Source organism: Dasypus novemcinctus, chromosome X (assembly GCF_030445035.2).
Source record: "Dasypus novemcinctus isolate mDasNov1 chromosome X, mDasNov1.1.hap2, whole genome shotgun sequence".
Lineage (NCBI taxonomy): Eukaryota > Metazoa > Chordata > Mammalia > Cingulata > Dasypodidae > Dasypus > Dasypus novemcinctus.
The window spans coordinates 54698644-54719873 of NC_080704.1; the positions used below are offsets into that span (position 1 = coordinate 54698644).

Genomic DNA, 21230 nt, shown 5'->3' on the forward strand with positions numbered 1-21230 from the left:
CCAGCCCATCACACCAGCTCTCTGTCTTGCACATCTTCTTTAGGAGGCACTGGGAACTGAACCTAGTACATCCCATGTGGGAGGTGGGAGTCCAACTGCTTGAGCCACCTCCACTCTGGTCATTGTTTCTTTTTGATAGACTGGAACATGGTTATCCAGGTGTTGTCTGACTAGGGTATGTGTTTCTGAATTCAGCCTAAGTTTTATAGCTGTATCCTCCTGTGGTGTTTGCTGGCATCAAAAACTGCACTGCTCTCATTCTGTATTTTTTTTTTTAAATGTGGCAATTTTTACTACAAATAGATGATCACCACAGGCTCCTTCTGTTTTTATTTTTCTATCAGTGACTGATTTTGTATTCTTTTTTTTTTTAATTAATTTATTTAATTTCCCCCCCTCCCCTGGTTATCTGTTCTTGGTGTCTATTTGCTGCGTCTTGTTTCTTTGTCTGCTTCTGTTGTCGTCAGCGGCACGGGAAGTGTGGGCGGCGCCATTCCTCGGCAGGCTGCTCTTTCTTTTCACGCTGGGCGGCTTTCCTCACGGGCGCACTCCTTGCACGTGGGGCTCCCCCACGCGGGGGACACCCTTGTGTGGCGCGGCACTCCTTGCGCGCATCAGCGCTGCGCATGGTCAGCTCCACACGGTTGAAGGAGGCCCGGGGTTTGAACCGCGGACCTCCCATATGGTAGACGGACGCCCTAACCACTGGGCCAAAGTCTGTTTCCCTCATTCTGTATTTAGAAACACTTTTTTATTGCAGTGACTTTACAGTATGTTCTAGTTAAATTTCATCTTGTTTTTGCTCATCATTTTAACTTTTGAATTCTTTCCTTTCACCTGATGTACATTACCCCTTCTAGGATCAGTACCCATTGATAGGTTTATCTACATTTACTGATCAAAGTTTTACATTACTAATCAAAATTTTGATCAGGACAAGGACAATGCCATAGATCTGTGTCCTACCACAAGACACCTTCCTTCAGGTTTATTCCTCTGCCGCCTGGATTTTTCATTTTATCAACAGGAAATTATGATTGCCTTTGTCCATTGCCTCCACATATACTGTACCTATAAAGAATTATCTTGAATGAAATGAATATCTGAAAGAGAAGGAATAGATGATTAGTTGGTTGTATTTTGCTTATTAAAGAGCTTGTGCTGACCGCTAGTGGGTAACTTTCTCTTTTTCAGGTGCTTTTCCAACCATTGTTTTATTAATCTGGTCTAGAATTTAGTTTGGGGTGAGATACAAGCTTTTTATTTGTAATGGTTATACTCTATCCCTTTGAAAATAAGGGAGTTTTTGCCTCTCTCCAGCCTGTCGGAAAGTCTGGTTTCTTGGTTTCTGTTAGTTTTCAGAGATGAAAGGAAGTGATTCTGCTGTCATAACTGCAAAAAGGTCTTTTAGCCCTTTGGCATATAATTTAGTGGAGCCTATATGCTTAAACTTACTAAGAATTTAGCTATTCTCTGAGAGTCTCATCTCCTGAGTGGGTTGTTAGGATCATGACCAGGCAGAATGTCTATGCCCTATTTCACAGCCAGGGCCTTCTTTTTCCCTCCACCAGAACCAAACCAGTTCATAGTTTTAAAAAACTATAGGGGGAAGTGGCTGTGCCTCAATTAGATGAGTTCCCATCTACCATATGGGAGGCCCTCGGTTGGCATCCCGGGGCCTCCTTGTGAAGGCAGGCTCGCCCACATGCTACGGAGCGCTGCCTGGCCTGCAGATCTCACAGAGAGTTGACTCAGCAAGGTGACACAACAACAACAAAAAGAAGGGAGATAAGCGAGAACACAGAAGAACCGGCAGTGAATGGACACAGAGAGCAGACAGCACACCAAAAAAAAAAAAAAAAAAGAAAAAAAAAGCTGCAAGAGGGGGCGGGTGATTAAAAAAAAAATAACTACAGGGGTTCCCTAGGCCAGTAGCTCAGGGGATCCTCACAAGTCAAGCTTGCTGATAGTCCTCTCCTTCTTTGGACCAACCACATGTCTAATTTCAGTTACTGTTTTTGTATTACAACTCTTTAGTTACCTGTGCCAAGTTCCCTACTCAAATTAGCCTAAGGAAACAGTTTACTGGTAAATGAATAACCTATGGTGAATTGCCTTTGGCAATGGCTACATCCGCTCAGTATAGCCTTGAATCTCCCTCTCTGGTCTTTGTTCTTCTATGGGTTAGTTTCACTCTCAGGCAGATTATCTGCAGCAGATGCAGTACCTGCTCCCAATACTTCTGTCAAATCTCTTGGATGACTTGTAGATCTAGCCTGGGTCCCATGCCTTAGGGGGATGGAGTGTGTTTGGTGGGGAGAGGACAGGGAGATTGTCCTCTCCCAGACCACATGGACTGAAAATAAGCCCTCATTCATTCCTCAAGGATTCAGAAATTTGCTGAGTGCCCACTATGTGGCAGGCACGATGTTAAGCTCTAGGGCAGTCACAGTGAATGACATAGGCGTGATCTCTGCCTTCTTAAATTGTACAAGTATAAGAAACAAATGTTAATATGCTCACAGCAACAAAGAAGTTTTTGGTGCTGGAAGGTAAATGACAGAGGTACTGACCTACTCTGGGGCAAGTGATAGAAGGCAGCCCTGAGGAAGTGTTGTTTGGATTTAAATTCAATGTGAGTAGGAGTCAGTTTTATGAAGGGTAGGGTTGGGTAACGAGCAGTATAGAGTAGAGGGGTGGGATAGTATGTACAGAGTCTCAGAGGTGGAAAGGAACATACTCCAGGCACTGAAAGGAGGCCAGGATGGTTGGGTCACAGCAGCTGAAGAGGCAGAGTGGCACAGGTGGAGCTGAAGAAGGAGACTGGGACCACTTCTGGTAGGACCACATGGCTTGCAAGAGGTTTGGAAGCCATAAAAAGTTTGAGCAGAGTATGGAAGTGATTAATAGGCCTGGTCTTTATGGCTAACTCACTTCCTGAGGTGCTGCTTGGTCTAGTTAATTAGCCAAGGTCACCCACCTGGCTGGGACTTAAATCTAGATATCCCACAATAACCTGTCATGTGTCCAGAACTGGCTCAGGCATCATCTCTCCCAAGAAGCAGTCCTGACTACCCTTTCCTTCCTGCCACAGGGAGAGGGTGGGTTTTCCTCCATTCCTGCTCCCTTAGTCTCTGCAGAGCTCCGTTATGGCTTTCATTTTGGTAACTGCTGGTCATTTGTTTACCCAACCAGATCTGGGCACAAAATGTGAGTGCCCAGCCAGGCTAAGGATTGGCATCTGTGAAAAAAAAATTTACCACTGTAGGTTTCGCTGCTGTCCTTTGGAAGGGTTGGTTCTTGGCTGGCATCTGGGAATTACCATTCCCAGAACAGATGAAAGTGACTCACTGTGCCTAAACTCTTTGTACACATAGGGTGGTTTATGCTGAACACCTGCTTTCCTTCTGATAGTCTGGAATTTTGGTAAGTCCTGACAGAAGATACCTACATAACCAGTCTTCAATAAAATCCTTGGGCACTGAGTCACTAATGAGCTTCCCTAGTAGACAACATTTCACACTTCTTGTTATAGCTCGTTGCTGAGGGAATTAAGCATGCCCTTTGTGACTCCACTGGGAAAGGACTCTTGGAAGCTTGTTCCTGGTTTCCTCTGAACTTCCCCCCAAGTACCTTTTCCCTTTGCTGATTTTGCTTTGTATTCTTTCACTGTGATAAGTCATATCCATGAGTATGACTGTTTGCTGAGTCCTGTGAGTCCTCCTAGTGAATTGTTGAATCTGGGGATGATCTTGGGGAACCCCAACATGGCACCCTTGCAAAACTATTGTTAATTACTTGATCAAAGCTTATTTAGAGGAGAAAGTGAGCCTGACAAGGAACCAGGGCAGAGAGAGAGACTCTCTGGCAGTGGCACTGACTCTTTTGAGAAGTTGACTTTGGCCCTAAACTTGTACACTCTGCTCTCCTAAACTACAGTCTTTCAGGGGCTTATAGTCCTCTCCACAGAAGGAAGTCTGTGAGCACTGGGGAGCAATGGAAGAGCTTTACACTAACAAGTATTATGATCAGAGTTGCATTTTGTAAAGAATAAATGCCTAAGAATCTTCAGGAAAATTTGTGAGGGGAGTTTACCAGATTAAAACAATACACCTCCATCCAGCTTATCATTTTCAGGATTTGGAGTTGTCCTAGGTGGTGCTGCAGGGATGGATGCTGGACATTGTGTGTCCTGCCTTGGCCCACTGGGTGGACTGGGGGAGAGTGTGGACTACAGTGTGGACCACTGTCCATGTGCTGCAGCGGTGCTCCAGAATGTATTCGCCAGGTGCAGTGGATGTTCCGCAATGATGGAAGAGGTTGCTGATGTGGGAGGGGTAGGGGTGTGTGTGTGTGGGGAGGGTATATGGGGACCTCATTTTTTTTTAAGAGAAAATGAAGAAAAAAAATATGTGATTATACCAAAAAAAAAAAAATACAAAGCTACTATAATAAAAGTACTATGGTAATGGTATAGAAAATTGGCCTGACACTCAGATTTCCCAAATGCCAACCTGAGTTCCTTCAGTAAACCTGAGCTTTAATGGGCCCTCTAAAAGTGAACATGTAAGACTCAGTTCCTTCTTGGCTTTACTTCTAAGATCATGCAGAAAACAAGCATCATTTATCTCATCTGCAGCAGAACTCTCTGAACTTGTTTTTAGTAATCTTGATACTGTCATCTGTCAAAGTAGCAATGTACAGTTACGAATTCAGAACCTGGGAAATACATACAGTAAGTGGGCAAAGAACTCTTTCCCAGTGTCCTGTGAATTGCTGATGTTTCAAATCACTGCATATTAGTTTAGTGTTTTTATTTCTATAGTTTTTTTGTGGGTAAAAGTAAAATATTCCTATTCCCACAATCTGCAACCATTGTTTTGTCGTTCTTTACGTGTCTGGGGTGATGTTTCCTAAGGGAAAACTTAATTGGAATATACAGTAATCTTCTTGGGAAATAGAGAAAACTGATTATTTAAATCACACTGGATGAAAGTTCTTGTAAAAAAACCTCTGAAGGAGAAAAACATCCTGTACAGAGGGAACAGAGGTGGGATGATGGCGTTTTGCTGTCCCTGGTTTGCATTTCTAACAGTAAGTTTGAAAGCACAGGATCTTCTGATCATTGAAGCTGAAATTATGTATGGAGTGTTTCTCGTGAAATAATATTTATCATAAAGAAAGCTTGTATTTATATTTGTCTTGGGTAATTCTAAAAATTTTAGTGCAGAAAATTCACAAGTTCAAGACCCACATGTGCTCACAAAAGCATTACCATTGACTACGTGTCTGTGTATTGGCTGAGCCCTGAAATGGCGTCTCAAAAGGATTAAAACTGAACCTCTGTTCTGAGCATGTGGCGTTGACTGTGGCCTGGGAGTATGCCAGTTAGTCACAGCACCTGTGCCTCCTCACAGGGCCTTGTTGTAGTTGCCCAGGAAAATGGAGGGGAACTGCCTCATTACTCTGGTCACACATGTAGGGCTAAGAATGCTGCCTGTCAGGCTTCTCCTGCTCTGACTGACAAGGGACCCAGAGATGATAGTCTAGCCATCTGGCTCTGACTGTGGGACAGGAAAAGCAGAAAAAATGGGAATAAAATCAAGTCGTTCCCCCCCCCCCATTCATTCTGATAGTAATGATCAGAATGCCTTTTTGTCAACGACCTTTTCTTGCATTAAACAACACTCGGGAATCCTGGGTGTGATGGCCTATTTGCAGTGTGCAAATGGAACACAGGAAGAGGCTGCACAAATCTGACCTAGAAATTCGAGATGTAGATGGAGAGACCTAATACCCCACTGGGGACTCACAAGCCAATTACCTTGAGTCTGGTAAGTGGAATACAACTCCTAAAGGGAACTAGGTGTTTTGAACTAAGAAAAAAATGTGCTTTTAGGTGAGGCTCTGTGTATTTCTTTCTTTCTTTGTTATAAGTCCTCAAAAATTCATGCAAATTAAAGTTTTCTAGAGTGTGTGAAGCCTTTGGAAACAAAAGGAGAAAAACAAAGGAAGGAGCCTTTTAAATTTTTTGTTAGTGAGCAAAATACTGCAGAATTAGATGGAACCATGTGAAATTGCTAATATTTGAACATTTTGACATACAAAAATGGCAATTTTTATAATTCAACAATATAAACTAATTTCACCATAAAAATGCTTTGAAAATAGTCTCAGCTTATAATTGTATTGGGCTAGGTTTCAGCAGAATGGAAAAGATCTCAAATTCTTGGAGAGTATTCTTAATAATAATTTGTGGCATATCCCTCTCATCAAAGTAAAATAACTTGAATATTCTTGGGAGAGCATCCCAAAGGAACCCCAAAACTATGGCCTATTGCCTTAAATACAATGGCATTGTATTCCAGAGTAATTTGGGATTTTTAGTTCATTTCTAGCTGAGTACCTGATTCACTAAACCTTCTTAGACAGTCATTAGGCATGACGCCAAGTAATTTCTTTTCTAACATTTCAAAACTTCATCCTCAAAATGGACGTTAGAAACTAGCTGCCTACTCCCTTTCTCAGATTGCTTTTTGGAATTATATTCAGAGCCATTTAAAAAGCCACCTGGGGAATTATTCACATCATTCATTCAATAAGTATTTATTTGAGTCATGTACAGTATTGTGCTTAGTATAAGGTACTGACACCAATGATGAGGACATAGAGGGCAGTCCAGGGAGGGATGTGAGCAGATGCAGAGATGCAGAAAAGCACCTGGGCATGTGAGTAGGGAATGGTGAGGGAATCAGCTTCACTGGAGAAGAAACTTCAGGGAGAATCAGACTGGAAAGGTGAGCCCTGGCCACATTGTGGAGTGCCTCAGATATTGGGCCTAGGAGTTTTTAAATTTGTGCTGCGAGCAGTAGGGAACCATTGAAGGTTTTTGTGCTTTTAGAATTTTAATCTGCCAGCTAATGACAGCTGGATTGGAATTATAATCAGCCTTGCAATTTATTTTCCCAGTTTGTTTCTGACTAAAACTGGTTTTACACACCTCGATTGCATGTTCACTTGAATGGGCTTTCAGTAACATTTGATTGTTTCCAAAAATTCACCCTCAAAGGAAAAATTTTGCCTCCATTGACCTTTGTCAAAGAAATATGTCAGAGAATCAGAAGGCAAATCCAAACAAAAAATGCCGTTAAGTATTTTTGAGAAAATTGCATTGTTGGAATAAACATTTGCTGCCCCAGGGGGTCCCTTGGAGGTGAGACTGTAATTGGATGTGTAAGTTCTGAAATATTTGTTTTTTTTAAAAAAAATTACTTTATAATTACATAAGTAAAATTAACCTTTTGAATTGGTATCTGCTCTTCTTTTCGTGGAGTATACTGAAGGGTAACACTAGTGCATATAATAAAGAGGATGAGGATTATGACTAAAAATAATAGCAATTCTAATAGCTATACTAAATTCTCCTTAAAGAACTTAAAACCCTTTGGGTGAAGGATTGAGTTGCTGGGATGTGTTACTCTGACATTCCAGTTAACTAGTTAACTGCTGATTGCAGTGCCACTAAACTTTGGTCTGGGAAGGTGCCTAATAGATTAGGCATCAGTAAGGTGAAAGACTTGTAGATGGAGTGACTATTGTTTTTTGTATGACTTATTAGAGATTGCCTCTTTTGGGTCATGTGTTTGACACCTCTGTGATCTTGGAATTGGGTAAAGTGCCTTCCACAGTGGAGCCTACCAATAGGGCCCTTTTATCAGAGTATTAATTAAGTGTCTAAAGAGTGATTCAGTGTAGTAGGACTGAGGTGTGTGATGAAATTCCCATTCTATAGTTAATCATTAAAAACTGCCTTTTAAATTCTGTCAGTTAACGTGATATGTAACAAACCACTTCAAAAGTTAATGACTTAAGATAGTAATCATGTATTTAGGTCATTATTATTTGTGTTGACCATTTGAGCTTTCAGCTGAGCATTTACTGCTGTTCTCAGCTGGCCTCCTTTATGCATATGGTCAACTATAGGTCAGCAGGGAGCTCTGTTTCTGGGGTTGACTGACTGTCAGCTGGGGCAGTGGTTGGGGGAAGAAGCATTGGGCTATGTATTCTAATCCTACCGCAGGCTAGCCCAGGCTTGTTCTCATGGCAGCTGGGCAGATATCCAGAAGTGAGTAGAAGCTTCATGGCCTCTTGAAGCCTAGGCTCAGAACTGGCACACCATTACCCCTGCTGCATTCTGTTACCCTGAGCAGGTCATCTTGAAAGGGAATGGAGACAGAAAAGATTGGAGAATGGGGCCATTATGAAAGTATTAAAATTGTTCACATGGCAGGGCTCCAATGACAGTTCTTTTTTTTTTTAAGTTTTAAATTTGTTATTTATCTTTAATTATGTTTACAAAATTTTTAATTATATAGTGTTTTACAATTTTTGGTGCAATTTAAAAAATCAATTCCTGACGGTTTCTCTTTTTTTCCTTCTTTATTGTTTTTTGTAAATGTTACATTAAAAAAATATGAGGTCCCCGTATACCCCCACCCCCCTCACCCCACTCCTCCCACATCAACAACCTCTTTCATCATCGTGGCACATTCATTACATTTGGTGAATACATTTTGGAGCACTGCTGCACCACATGGATAGTGGTTTGCATTGTAGTTTACACTCTCTCCCAGTCCACCGAGTGGGCCATGGCAGGACATACAATGTCCAGCAACTGTCCCTGCAGTACCACCCAGGATAACTCCAAGTCCTGACAGTTCTATTTTGAAGCTTAATTTTTGGGGACTTGGATAATCTGATGCCTGCTAAATGATGTAAAGTCCATAAATGGGAGTTAAAATTCTTTGATACTCTTCCAATCTGAAGGCAGGGTCTGTGTCCCCTTCCACTTAAATCCAAGTGGGCTTGTGACTGCTTCAAGCAATAGACACATACAACAGAGTATGGAACATCTGAGGTTAAGACATGAAAGTAAATGGCTTCTGCCTTGGTCGTTTTAACATTCATGCTGGGACCCCTGAACTGCCACGTAAGAAGCTTAACTTCCCTGAGGCCATCTGCCCATGCTGGAGCAACTCCATATAGCCACTCCAGAGACTATCTCCACTAAGCCCCAGACAGTTTCCACTAAGCCCAGCCTTCCCTGCCAAGGTTACAGATGACTGAAGAAGTGAAGAAGTCTCCAGATGATTTTACCTGTTTGAGTCTTCCAGCTGAGGTCCCAGACATTGTAGACTAGAAATAAAGCCATCCTCTCATGCTTTATCTGAATTCCTGACCCTCAGAATTCATGAGGTAATAAAATGGTGGTTGTTTTATGTCACTAAGTTTTACATTGGTTTGTTACACAGCAGTAGATAAATGGAACACCATAAATGAATGGGTATGACTGTGTCCCAATAAAACTTAATCTATGGACACTAAAATTTGAATTTCAGATAATTTCACAATGTCACAAAATATTCTTTTGATTTTTTCCAACCATTTAAAAATATGAGGGAAGCGGACTTAGCCCAATGAATAGGGCATCCGCCTACCACATGGGAGGTCCGCAGTTCAAACCCCAGGCCTCTTTGACCCCTGTGGAGCTGGCCCATGTGCAGTGCTGATGCACACAAGGAGTGCCGTCCCACGCAGGGGTGTCCCCCACGTAGGGGAGCCCCACGTGCAAGGAGTGCGCCCCGTAAGGAGAGCCGCCCAGTGGGAAAGAAAGTGCAGCCTGCCCAAGAATGGCGCTGCACACACGAAGAGCTGACACAACAAGATAACGCAACAAAAAGAAACACAGATATCTGGTGCCGCTGATAAGGATAGAAGCGGTCACAGAAGAACACACAGCGAATGGACACAGAGAGCAGACAACTGGGGGTGGGGAGAGAAAGAAAGAACGGAAGAAATCTTAAAAATATGAAAACCATTCTTAGCTCTCGGGTAGTACATCAACAGGGACTAGTCTAGATTTGGCCTATGAGTCATAGTTTGCTAACCCCTGATCTAAATGATTGTGTAGTACTTGTAAAATTTAAACCTAAGAGTTTCTGTTTAAGATGTCTCTGATTTAATACTTTAAACTCATGTCTTCTTTCTAAACAAAACAATGATAGATGATTTTTTAAAATGAGAAAGACATCTCTATGATCAAGAAAAGTTAAATCTCTGTGCCAGAAACAGATCAAGCATAAGTGGGGTTATTAGTCATGTTGGTCTCTAGTTACTGATAATGCTATGCTCTAGTTCCCCAAAAAAAGGTAGAGATGCTGGGAATTGTATTTCTGTGGATAATAGGGATCAGAACACCCTGTATGAAGGAAATGATAGTGTCACTGTGTGAAAACAGGTGTGGCCATGAGCAGAGGCAGGAAAAAATGTTACTTTTCTGCTCTGACAGGAGAGCAGAGAGAGAGACCCAGGGCCAGGGAAAAATGTATTTGTGGCTCACTGTGTAAATCTCTACTTTTCTCACTATTAGTGTGATGGGACTGATAGTCCTAGGAGGAAGCAACAACAAAATTCTCAGTGAAGAGGGTAAAGAGAAAGAGAAGTAACACATTTCTCCACAGTTTGCCTGCAAAATAAATTTTCAAATTAGTGAGCACAATCATCCAAAATAGCAGTCGGGAAATAAATTCACTCCCAATGAGAATATTTTTAAAATGACTTTAAAGTTTAAAATTCTCAAAGAGATAAAGAAAGAATAGCATCCATTTTTTAAAAATACCCAGAGCCTCCAGGGTCGGGAAGGGGATGGGCCTGGCTTGGCTAGGTGGGCCTGAGAGCGGAGTTGCGGGATCCAAGGATTCCTTTTCCTCTTCCTCTATATTGCTTGATGGGAGGCATTATGGCCCCCAAAGACATAATGACAAATACTCATGCTAAATCCGTCTTCAATTCGATGAACTCCCTCAGGAAGAGCAAATACACTCTGTGATGTGACATTGAGAGTAGAGTAGAAAGTCCTCCCCACCCACCAGATTGTGCTGGCTGCCTGTAGCATTTACTTCAGTGTGATGTTCACTAGTGAGCTTTCAGAAAAGGGGAAACCTTATGTTGCTATCCAAGGTTTAACTGCCTGTACCATGGAAATCCTGTTGGACTTTGTGTACACAGAAATAGTACATGTGATGGTGGAGAATGTACACAAACTGCTTCCTGCAGCCTGTCTGCCTCACCTGAAAGGTAGAAAGCAAGCCTGCTGTGAGTTCTTAGAAAGTCATTTGGACCCTTCTAATTGCCTGGGTATCAGGGATTTTGCCGAAACTCACAGTTTTGTTGACCTGATGTAAGCCAGAAGCATTTTCCTAAAGTGGTGCATGAAGAATTCATTCTTCTAAGTCAGGGATTCTTAACCTTTTTTGTTCCATGGACCCCTTACTAAGTCCACACTATACTGTATATTATTTAATAAATATATCACACCCACACCAATTCAGTTGAGAAGTATGATCCCCATCCAGTACATTACACATTACATCAGTGGATGTAATGTTACACTAGTGGCCACCAAGTGCTCTGGTGTGGAAGTAGCCCTGCTAAATGACCATATTTATGTGATGGGGGATTTGATGGTATAGCCCACTTTTCTTCAGTTGAAGCATACAACATTTACGCAGATTCCTGGACAACTGTCACTAGTATGACCACTCCACAATGCTATTTAGGGACCACAGTGCTTCGGGGGAGATGCTGTGCAATTGCAGGATGTGGTGGGAATTCTCTGCTGATTAGTACTGAATGCTTTGACCCTATCATCAACAGCTGGGAAATAGTGACGTCCCCAGGAACCTGTGATGCCAGTGTGTGTGTTCTCTGAGAGAAGTGACCATTGTTGAGGTGCCATCCAAAGCTAGTGACAAGTTCAAGGGACAATTTGGGGGAGAATCAAGGATCCTTTCCAGAATGTCTGTTTCTTAACTGTGTGCACAGGGTAATTATAAGTACCAGTGCATTGATGATTGTACTTATTTTCCCTCGTGTTGATAGTTGTCCCTGAGAAGGGTGGGTAACCCAGGGAAAGAGAATACACATTGAATGGATGTAAGAGACCAAGACCATCCCTCTTCCATGGGGAACACTTTGTCTTGTCATTTCGAACTTACCATGTGCTTGGGATACATACATATATAGTGTGTGTGCCTCATATACTGCAGAGAACTAAAGTGGGTATGGCCTATCAGATGCGCGCAGTATTCAGCCTAAGTGGTTGGAAGGATACCATCTTGAGTAAGCTTGAAAAAACCTGTCTTTTTTCCCAGGAACAAATACCTTTTCTGTTCTACAGGTATACAGGTAGCTAGGGACAATACAGTTCCATTCTGGAGGGAAAAATAGAGCCTTTCAGAACCTTGGAGGTCATTGGAGGGAGATTCATCTGACAATTGCACAGAGAATAGAGAGAGTAAGTAAACTAAACTGAATTTGAGGGAATGTGAATGAACCTAGAAACCACTGAAGTATAGCCTGGAAGACTGAGATAGGTGTGTTATTTGAAGGATCTTTTTATTTCCTCAAGGTCTTTCTAAAGTAGAATGTTGTGTTTCTTATCACTGGAGACTGTTCGAAAGAATAACAGAGTGAACAGATGTTGGGGTGAAGGGAAATGGCAAAAATGTGAGGTTTCAGTATGTTTGGGAATAAACTAGAAGTACTTCTTTTTTTTTTTTTAAACAAACTTTTTTTTTTAAGATTTATTTATTTATTTAATCCCCCCCCCCCCCCCGTTTGTCTGTTCTTGGTGTCTATTTGCTGCGTCTTGTTTCTTTGTCTGCTTTTGTTTCTTTGTCCACTGATGACAATCAGCGGCACAGGAAGTGTGGGTGGCGCCATTCCTGGGCAGGCTGCACTTTCTTTTCACTCTGGGCGGCTTTCCTCACGGGTGCACTCCTTGCGCGTGGGGCTCCCCCACGCGGGGGACACCCTTGCGTGGCACGGCACTCCCGCGCATCAGCACTGCGCATGGCCAGCTCCACACGGGTCAAGGAGGCCCGGGGTTTGAACCGCGGACCTCCCATATGGTAGACGGACGCCCTAACCACTGGGCCAAAGTCCGTTTCCCTAGAAGTACTTCTGATTTTACAATAGTCTTACTCCCTGCCAGGCCTCATCTAGCCACAGCAACGTTTGCCTTGAATGGGTGAGAGACAGCCTTTTTTTTGTTGAATCAACTACTACTATACTCCCACACTATTTATTTTGGGATGGAGCGGGGTAACAGCAGCCTAGTATTTCAGCTACCTGATTACTATCCCATTCTTTGAAGGGCACACCTCTGCTAAGGAGTGGTTTCTACTGCTGTGTTTGGTACATTTAGTCCTTTTCCTCTGATAAGTTTTCTTGACCTGTGCTTTCACTGGATTTTATTCTTCCCAGCGTAGACCATTCAAAGGCATAGACCATTCAATTCCAGTATTTCTACTATCACCATTTCTGAGTTATCATCAAGGCTCCTCTGTGTTATGGAGTGAAATTCTTGCTTTTTGGGTATTGAGAGTATGGGAATGTGATGATCTAAATGAGGATGCACATTCTATTTGCTCTGAAATTCAATTTTTCCCCTTTCCCCAAGTTATATTTATCTACAGAGTTAATTTCCTTTGTATTTAAGAAAAAGTAAGAACCACCTATCTCAAAAAATATATATATCCAGCCCATACCTGACAGGAATTCATATTCTAGTTGTAGATAGGTATAGATACCATTGGTTGGGATTATCAGGGTGTGGGTAAGTCAGACAAGGAAGGCTTCCTAGAGGAGCTAACATGTTCACTGAGCCTTATAAGGATGAGTTTCTTTATCTTTAAAGTGAGGAAGTGAAAAGAGGGCCTTCTAGGCAGAAGGGATAGGATAGTATGATTATATAAAATATAGGGGTGAAAAACAGCATGTGGATGCTGAGAACTACGGAAGTTCAGTGTTAGCATAAAAGCAATTCAGAGCAAGTGGGGGATTAAGCTGCAGAGTTAGTTGAGGCCCTGTTGTGGAGGACCTTGTTGGCCTTGATGAAAACCTTGATAAAGATCCTAGGAGCAAAGGTCAAGCATTGAAGTCTCTTTGTCATGAAAGGACACAGTTATGGTTCAGATAGATCTCTGGTAGCTGGGTAGAGGGTGAATTTGAGGGCAACGAGATTCGGAGTCTTAAGACCAATTAGGAAGTTGCTGTTGTATGCTGAGTTGAAGAAGATAGTTAGGTCCTAAACTAGGAAAATGATGGCTGAGGTGGGAAAGAAACATTAATTTAGAAGATTATTCCAGAGGTTAAGTTGGCAGGATTTGATGACTGATTGGATGTCCCAGGATAAGAGAAAGAAACGAGTAGAGAGATTTTTACAGATTTTGTGACTGCATAACAGAAGGTACCAACAGAGAACTAATAGAAGAGAAGAAGAGAGGTGGAAAAGAATAGATGTTTATCTTGGTGTTCAACATCCTCCAACATTTCTAGTTGGCAGGATTTTTGCTTTCTGTTTATTTATATATTGAGTCCCAAGCTCTTGGAAAAGCTCTGGACTGGAGACCATGTTCTGGAAGTCATAAGCATTTGGATGGTGTAGTAGGACACGTTGGGGAACCACCAGCACTTACAAGATGGTTAGAAAAGAAAAGGATAAAGAGCATCAGAGAGGACCTGGGAAAAGCCTTTAACATCTAAGAGAATTGTTTCAAGAGGACAGTGGGAGTTATCAGCCTGTCAAATGCATCTCTAAGGATGCTGATGTTAGAGATGAGAATTGGGAAGTATGCAAACTCTAGTGATCTTTTCAAGAATTCTGGTGTGGTGGAAGCCAGTTGAGGAGTGACTGAGAGTAAGGAAGGGGAGACACAGTGTAGGCTACTTTTTTAAAAAAAGTTTTATTGAGACATTCATATACCATACACTCCATCCAAAGTGCTGTGGTGGAAGCCAGTTGAGGAGTGGCTGTGAGTAAGGAAGGGGAGACACAGTATAGACTACTTTTATTATTATTCTTTATTTTCTTTTAAATATTACATTCAAAAAATATGAGGTCCCCATATACCCCCCACCGCACCCACCTCAGCCCTCCCACATCAACAACCTCTTCCATCATTGCGGAACATTCAGTGCACCTGGCGAATATATTCTGAAGCACTGCTGCACTACATGGACAGTGGTCCACACTGTAGTCCACACTCTCCCCCAGTCCACCTAGGTCAACTCCAAATCCTGAAAATGCCCCCACATCATATCTCTTCTTCCATCTCCCTACCATCAGCAGCCGCCGTGGCCACCCTCTCCACATCACTACTAAAATTTCTTCCCTTATTAATCACAATAGTTCCCCAGCAGAACACCAGGAAGTCCACTCTAATCCATACTCTATTCCTTCATCCTGTGGACCCTGGGATGGTTATGTCCAGTCATCCTCTACATCAAGACGGAGCTTAGATTCCACATGGATGATGAATGCAATTCTCCTCCTTGCAGCTCTAGGCACTCTTGGCTTCCTGGTGTGGTGGTTGGCCCTCTTCACCTCCCTGTCAGCTGGCCAGGGTAAGCCCAAGAAACCAGATGGTAGGAGCTGCAAGTCTGCTGAGGCCCAGGACCTGGCCATCACATGGACAGTTCAAAGATTCGGGTCTTCTGAGTATACACCAACCCCAGCGCCAACCACAAGTCTGGTAAAAGTAACAGAAGAGGCATGTGTGGAAGGGTCATATCTGAGTCCAACTCCATCACACTCAGGAACACAAACTCCAAAGTAGGGCCAACTGACATGGCCCTGAACTCCAGAGCCATCTGCCATGACCATATAACCTGTGGGTCTCTGCAGCCCTCAGGAGAACCAGCACATGGGTTTCCATCTACCTGGCTGTCTCTGATACCCTGCTTAGGCGTGCATAAGCATCACCCCTCTGATGACCTCTCGATTCTTTTTTGGAAACTCATAGCCGTATAGACTCATTTGTCCTTGCCATTTCCCCCTTTTATCCAAAGTCAAAAAGCAGTTTTTTACACCTGATATTACATGTAGACTGAGGTATTCTACCGGTCTGAGTTGACCTCTTTATTCAAGGTCTTTTTCTAGTTACATCTTCATCTGGTGCTTGGTAGTAATCCCTTGGCACCAGGGAGGCTCATCCCTGGGAGTCATGTCCCACGCTGGGGGGAAGGCAATTCTTCTGCATGCTGAATTTGGCTTAGAGAGTGGCCACATTTGAGCAATGTGGAGGCTGTCGGGAGGTAACTCTTAGGCACCCTGAAGCTCTAGGCCTTCTTCATATTTCAAGCACACAGGCTCATAATCGGAGCCATCAGTATCAAGGACTCATCGTTGGACCATCCATCTAAAAAAAGTTTTATTGAGATATATATTCATATACCATACACTCCATCCAAAGTGTGCAATTAATGGCTTTTAGCATAATCACAGTGTTATGCATTCATCACCCCAAAAATTTTAGAACAATTTCATTAGTCCAAAAAGAAAAAATCTATACCCCTTAGCAGACACCTCTCGATCCCTCTATCCATCTCCAGCCCTACATAACCATTAATCTAATTTCATCTTTATAAATTGATTTATATTTACATTTTATATAAATGGAATCATACAATATGTAGTGCTTTGTTTCAGGTTTCTTTCATTTAGCATAATGTAGGGTTTTTTGGCCTGATATTAACATCTTGTAACAATAACATACATTTGTTCAGTTTCAAAGAACAAGTCTTATGTATGCAATATTACCCACATTCATATTTCACATGAGGTTTCACTATGCTGTACGATACCATGTTACATTTTTTAACTTTCTTTCTAGGAATATACATGGCCTTAGACTCCCTTTCAACCACGGTTGTACCCATAAAATAGCACTGCTAGTTACAAACATCATGATGTGCTTTCACTATTTGTATTCATTTCCAAAGATTTACAAACAATCTTTTTACCAATTCTGCCCAAGTTAACCCTCAGCTTTCCATTCTCTAATCTCATTCTATTTTCTGGTGACCTATATTCTAGTTATTAATTCCATGAGTTTACACAATATATTTAGTTCATAATAGCACAATCATACAGTATTTGTCCTTTTGTGTCTGACTTGCTACACTCAACATAATTTCCTCCAGGCTCATCCATGTTGTCATATGCTTTACAACTTCATTTCTTCTTACAGCTACATACTATTCCATCATTTGTGTACACTACAGTTTGTTTATCCATTCATTGGATGATGAACACCTGGGTTGTTTCCATCTTGTGGCAATTGTGAATAATGCTGCTTCGAACATTGGTGTTCATTCGTGCCACAACTTCTTTAGAATATAGACTACTTTTGAAGAGTTTGTAGAAGGGAAAGAGAGAAATTGGATATTAGCTAGAGATAAATGAAGTAGGGTCAAGATGGTTTGGGGATAAAGATAAGGAAATATTTGAACCTGCTACAAGTACAAATCCAGTATAGAGGCAGAACCAAGAAGTTAAAAGGAGTCAGATATTTTTTCTGTTCATAGAAAATTATTTCCTTGTTTGAAACTCTCCAGAAATTGGAAGGGATTGCCTTTTAGATAGTAAGTTCCCTATCCCTAGAGTGGTCAGTTAGAGGTTAGATATTTGCTAGTCAACTGTGTAAAAAGATGTATTGGTGAGTGTCTTAAGGAGTTTTAGCCTGCATTTAATTCCCAAAAGTTTGCCCAAAATTGCTTTAAATATTATAAACTAATGAGTTATTCTGTGGACCTGCCTTGCCTGGCACCTCTTCACAGATTCCTTGAATCACTGGGCCAAGTCAACTTATTTGCCTTTGATCTTGGAGGATGAAATTAAATTTCAGATTCTCAGATAAGAAAATTTTGAAGCTTAGGGTACAGGAGAATTTCATAACTTCGAACAGTCAGTCATGTTTGGGCTCACAGATGTTTTTGAGAAGGTGGTCAACTCTCCTTACAGCAACAATGAGTCTTTGTTTCAAAATGTTTTTATTTTTAATTGTCTATGATTTTTGGAAAACACTTAAAATAATTAAAATAGCACTGACATGATAGGAGAAATGGATAAAGAGGAAAATATGTTTCTTTTTTTGTGTTTCATATTCCTATATGGATACTTTTAGTTTACATACAATTTTGTTTTTTTTAGGGCCAAGAACAGGTAATTAGGTTCCACTCAGTTTCTGGCTAGTCCTTATGGTAAATATTGTAGTGATTTCTTCAGTTAGCATTTAAAACAATTCAGGGGTAGTCTTTTGCTCTTTTGTCTCAAATGACTCAGGAACTTGTTTGTACCCAGATCTGGCTCCCTGGAGGTAATAGAGCATGAACAACATAAACGACTGCACTCAACTAATTCTGAGAAAGCCACATTTCAGTCAGTACTTTCCAGTTTCCTCAGTCATTTCTTTTACAGAGCTAACAAGGGGTAACTAAGTGATTAGAGTTTTCTTTCTTCTCAAGTGATAAATTTAAATTCTATCTGTTAACCTTTTGAAAATATATAATACAAGTGACCAAAAAAACAGTATAACTAGAAAATGTAGGTACTGGAAAAATGCCCTCCCCCACAAAAATAAAACTTCATGAACAATTGTGTCTGTTTTAAACCCAGGTATAGGGAATATTTATCTTTTAAAGAAAAATAAATGCATCCTTGTTACTAACTAACTTTCCTTCTTATGGGCCCATACACAGGGGGTAAGCCTCCCAAATATCCCCCAGGCCCATAAGTTTTACCTGTTTCTTAACCTTTTTGTTTCCTTGCTCTGGGAGGATGCAGTAAGTAAAAATTTTACAAGACTATAGGTTGATTTTTTTTTCCTTTCTCAATTTAGTACTGTCCAGATATGTTAAGAACCTGAATAAGATGCCCTTTTTATCATTTATTTTCTTTTTAAAAAGTTTATTTTTTTATTTTGAGATCATTTTTGAGATAATTTTAGACTTAGGAGGTGCAAAAATTGTACAGAGAACTCCCAGTTCCAGACAAGATGGAGTAGAAACATTTTACCCTATTTCTATTAAATATAGTGATATTGGTATTTTTAAGTAAATGGACTGAAAAAGATATGCCACACAAACACCAATAAAAAAGAAAGCTTGAGTGGCTATACTAATACCAGGTAGCTTAGATGTCAGAGCAAAGAAAATTACCAGGGATAAGATAATGATAAAAGGACCAGTCCACCAAACAGGTAAAGCAGTCCTAAATGTGTTTGCACCAAATCACAGAGCTTCCCAGTATGTGAGGCAAAACCTGATAATATACAAAAAGAAAAATAGACAAATCCATGATTGTAGTTGGGAACTTCAGCACCCTTCTTTCAGTAATTAATAGAACCAGTAGACAGAAAATCAGCAGGGAATTAGAAGAAATAAACAGCACCACAAATTGACATTTATAGAATGCTCCACACAACAGCATAATATACTTTGATTTCAAGTGCACATGCAAGATTTACCAAGATAGATGATATCACAGGTCATTAAACAAACATCAACAAATATAAAAGAATGAAAACCATACAAAAGGTATTTTCGACATAATGTTATCAGACAAGAAATCAATAACAGAAAGTCAACAGGAAAATCCCCAGACACTTGGCATTGATCCATGAGTCTAAGAGGAAGTCCCAAGGGAAATTTTAAAAATACACTGACTTTAATGAAAAGAAAAATACAGCATATCACAGTTTGTGGAAAGCAGCTACATCAGTGCTGAGAGGGAAATTTATAGCACATAAATGCTTATATTAGAAAAGATGAAAAGTCTCAAATCAATACTCTAAGCTCTCACCTCAAGAAACTAGAAAAGGGACAGATTAAACCCAAAGCAATCAGAAGGAAAGAAATAAAGAAAAGAGCAGAAATCAATGTAGTTTAAAAGCAGTGGAGAAAAACAGTCCAAAAGTTGGTTCTTAAAAGAGAGAGAGATTCTGATTTAATTGGTAATGGGTGCAGTTTGGGTATTGGGATTTTTACAAGCTCCCCAGATGATTCCAATGCATAATGTTTTTTTTTTTTAAAACCTGTGTCAGGGACGCCAAATGCATTTCCTTAGGGTTTAACCTGCCCTTGGCATCCATCTCCCAGCCCTTATTCATTTCTCCTGAGGGAAATTTGTAGCCATTTCATTTTCCCTTATTCTTACTTGTCCTCAAAGTCAGTACTGACTCTTTCTCTTGTATGTTACCTTCCATTTCTGACCACTCCTTTACCATAGGCTTTGCTCTGACTGAGTTGAGTGTTTAACAGCAACCCCCCTCCACTTCACAGCCACACCCTCCTTGATTGGTTCTAGGCTTAATTCTGAAACCCCCCTCGGATTGGTTTGTCACACATCACCGATTACTAGTTTTAGACTGTGATCACTCAAGCCATAGTGACAGTATATGTGGTGCACCTGGTCCTATAACCCTGGCTCTGAGGGAGTCAAAGGACTTGGTTGGTTTCACTCTGTTTTTCCTTGTCTGTCTCCTTTCTCGTGGCCAGTGCAGTACCTGCTGTCTGTTAGCACAGTATTAACAATTGGTGTGCCTATGGATTTGAACTTGCTGAGTAAGTTTGGGGTTATTTATGTTTGTTTGACCTTATGAGGCTTTCGTGCCCATTACTGTTACTAAAACCCCTGGAATAAGGATTATTTTTCCTCCTAATAAGTTCTGATCATTTTAAATCAGGTAGAAGTTATTGTAAATGTATTAGGAGTTACATGTCCATGAGAAATTCTATGTGGACGTAACTCATAGCAGCAGATACGATCTAATGGAAATCATTATTTTTAAAAATGAATTTCAATACAGAGAATTACGTATTTCACGGTAAAAGTGATTCTTACTGATCTATTTTATTCTTAAGGGATTTTTGTATGCAAATAATACTTTATCTTAAAAGGATTTATGCTTTGTGTGTATATGTGTGTGTGTGTGTATATATATATTTAATTTTTAGAATGCTAAGACTATCTGGGTAGTTGAAATTGTTGAATATATATACATAAATGTTTTTAAACCATTCTGCTAATATTTGGGCTTTTTATTTTAAGCTGGGATTAGCCCATTTTCTTTAAAAGGCATTAAAGAGATTTTTCTTTAGAAAGGGCTGGGACCATTTAAGTCTGTCAAGATAATGTCACAAAATAGGCCAGCCAGAGTGGAACATTCTAGTGAGGGCTGCATCAACCAAAGAGTGAGCTAGGTATTAAGAAAATGATAATTCAGTTGTATATTTCTGATTTTCAGTATTTAAAGAATAGATTTCTTATAGTTTAGACCAGGGGTTGGCATACTGTGGCCTCTGACCCAAATCCAGCCTGCTGCCTG

At 40.8% G+C, this 21230-nt stretch overlaps 1 protein-coding gene and 1 pseudogene across 3 annotated transcripts in view; both read left to right on the top strand.

Moving 5' to 3' along the window:
* JADE3 (jade family PHD finger 3) overlaps positions 1-21230 on the top strand; it is a 246578-nt gene that overhangs the window by 87555 nt on the left and 137793 nt on the right. The gene's annotated exons all lie outside the window — the stretch shown is intronic.
* LOC101422082 (kelch-like protein 12 pseudogene) lies at positions 10787-11335 on the top strand (annotated as a pseudogene).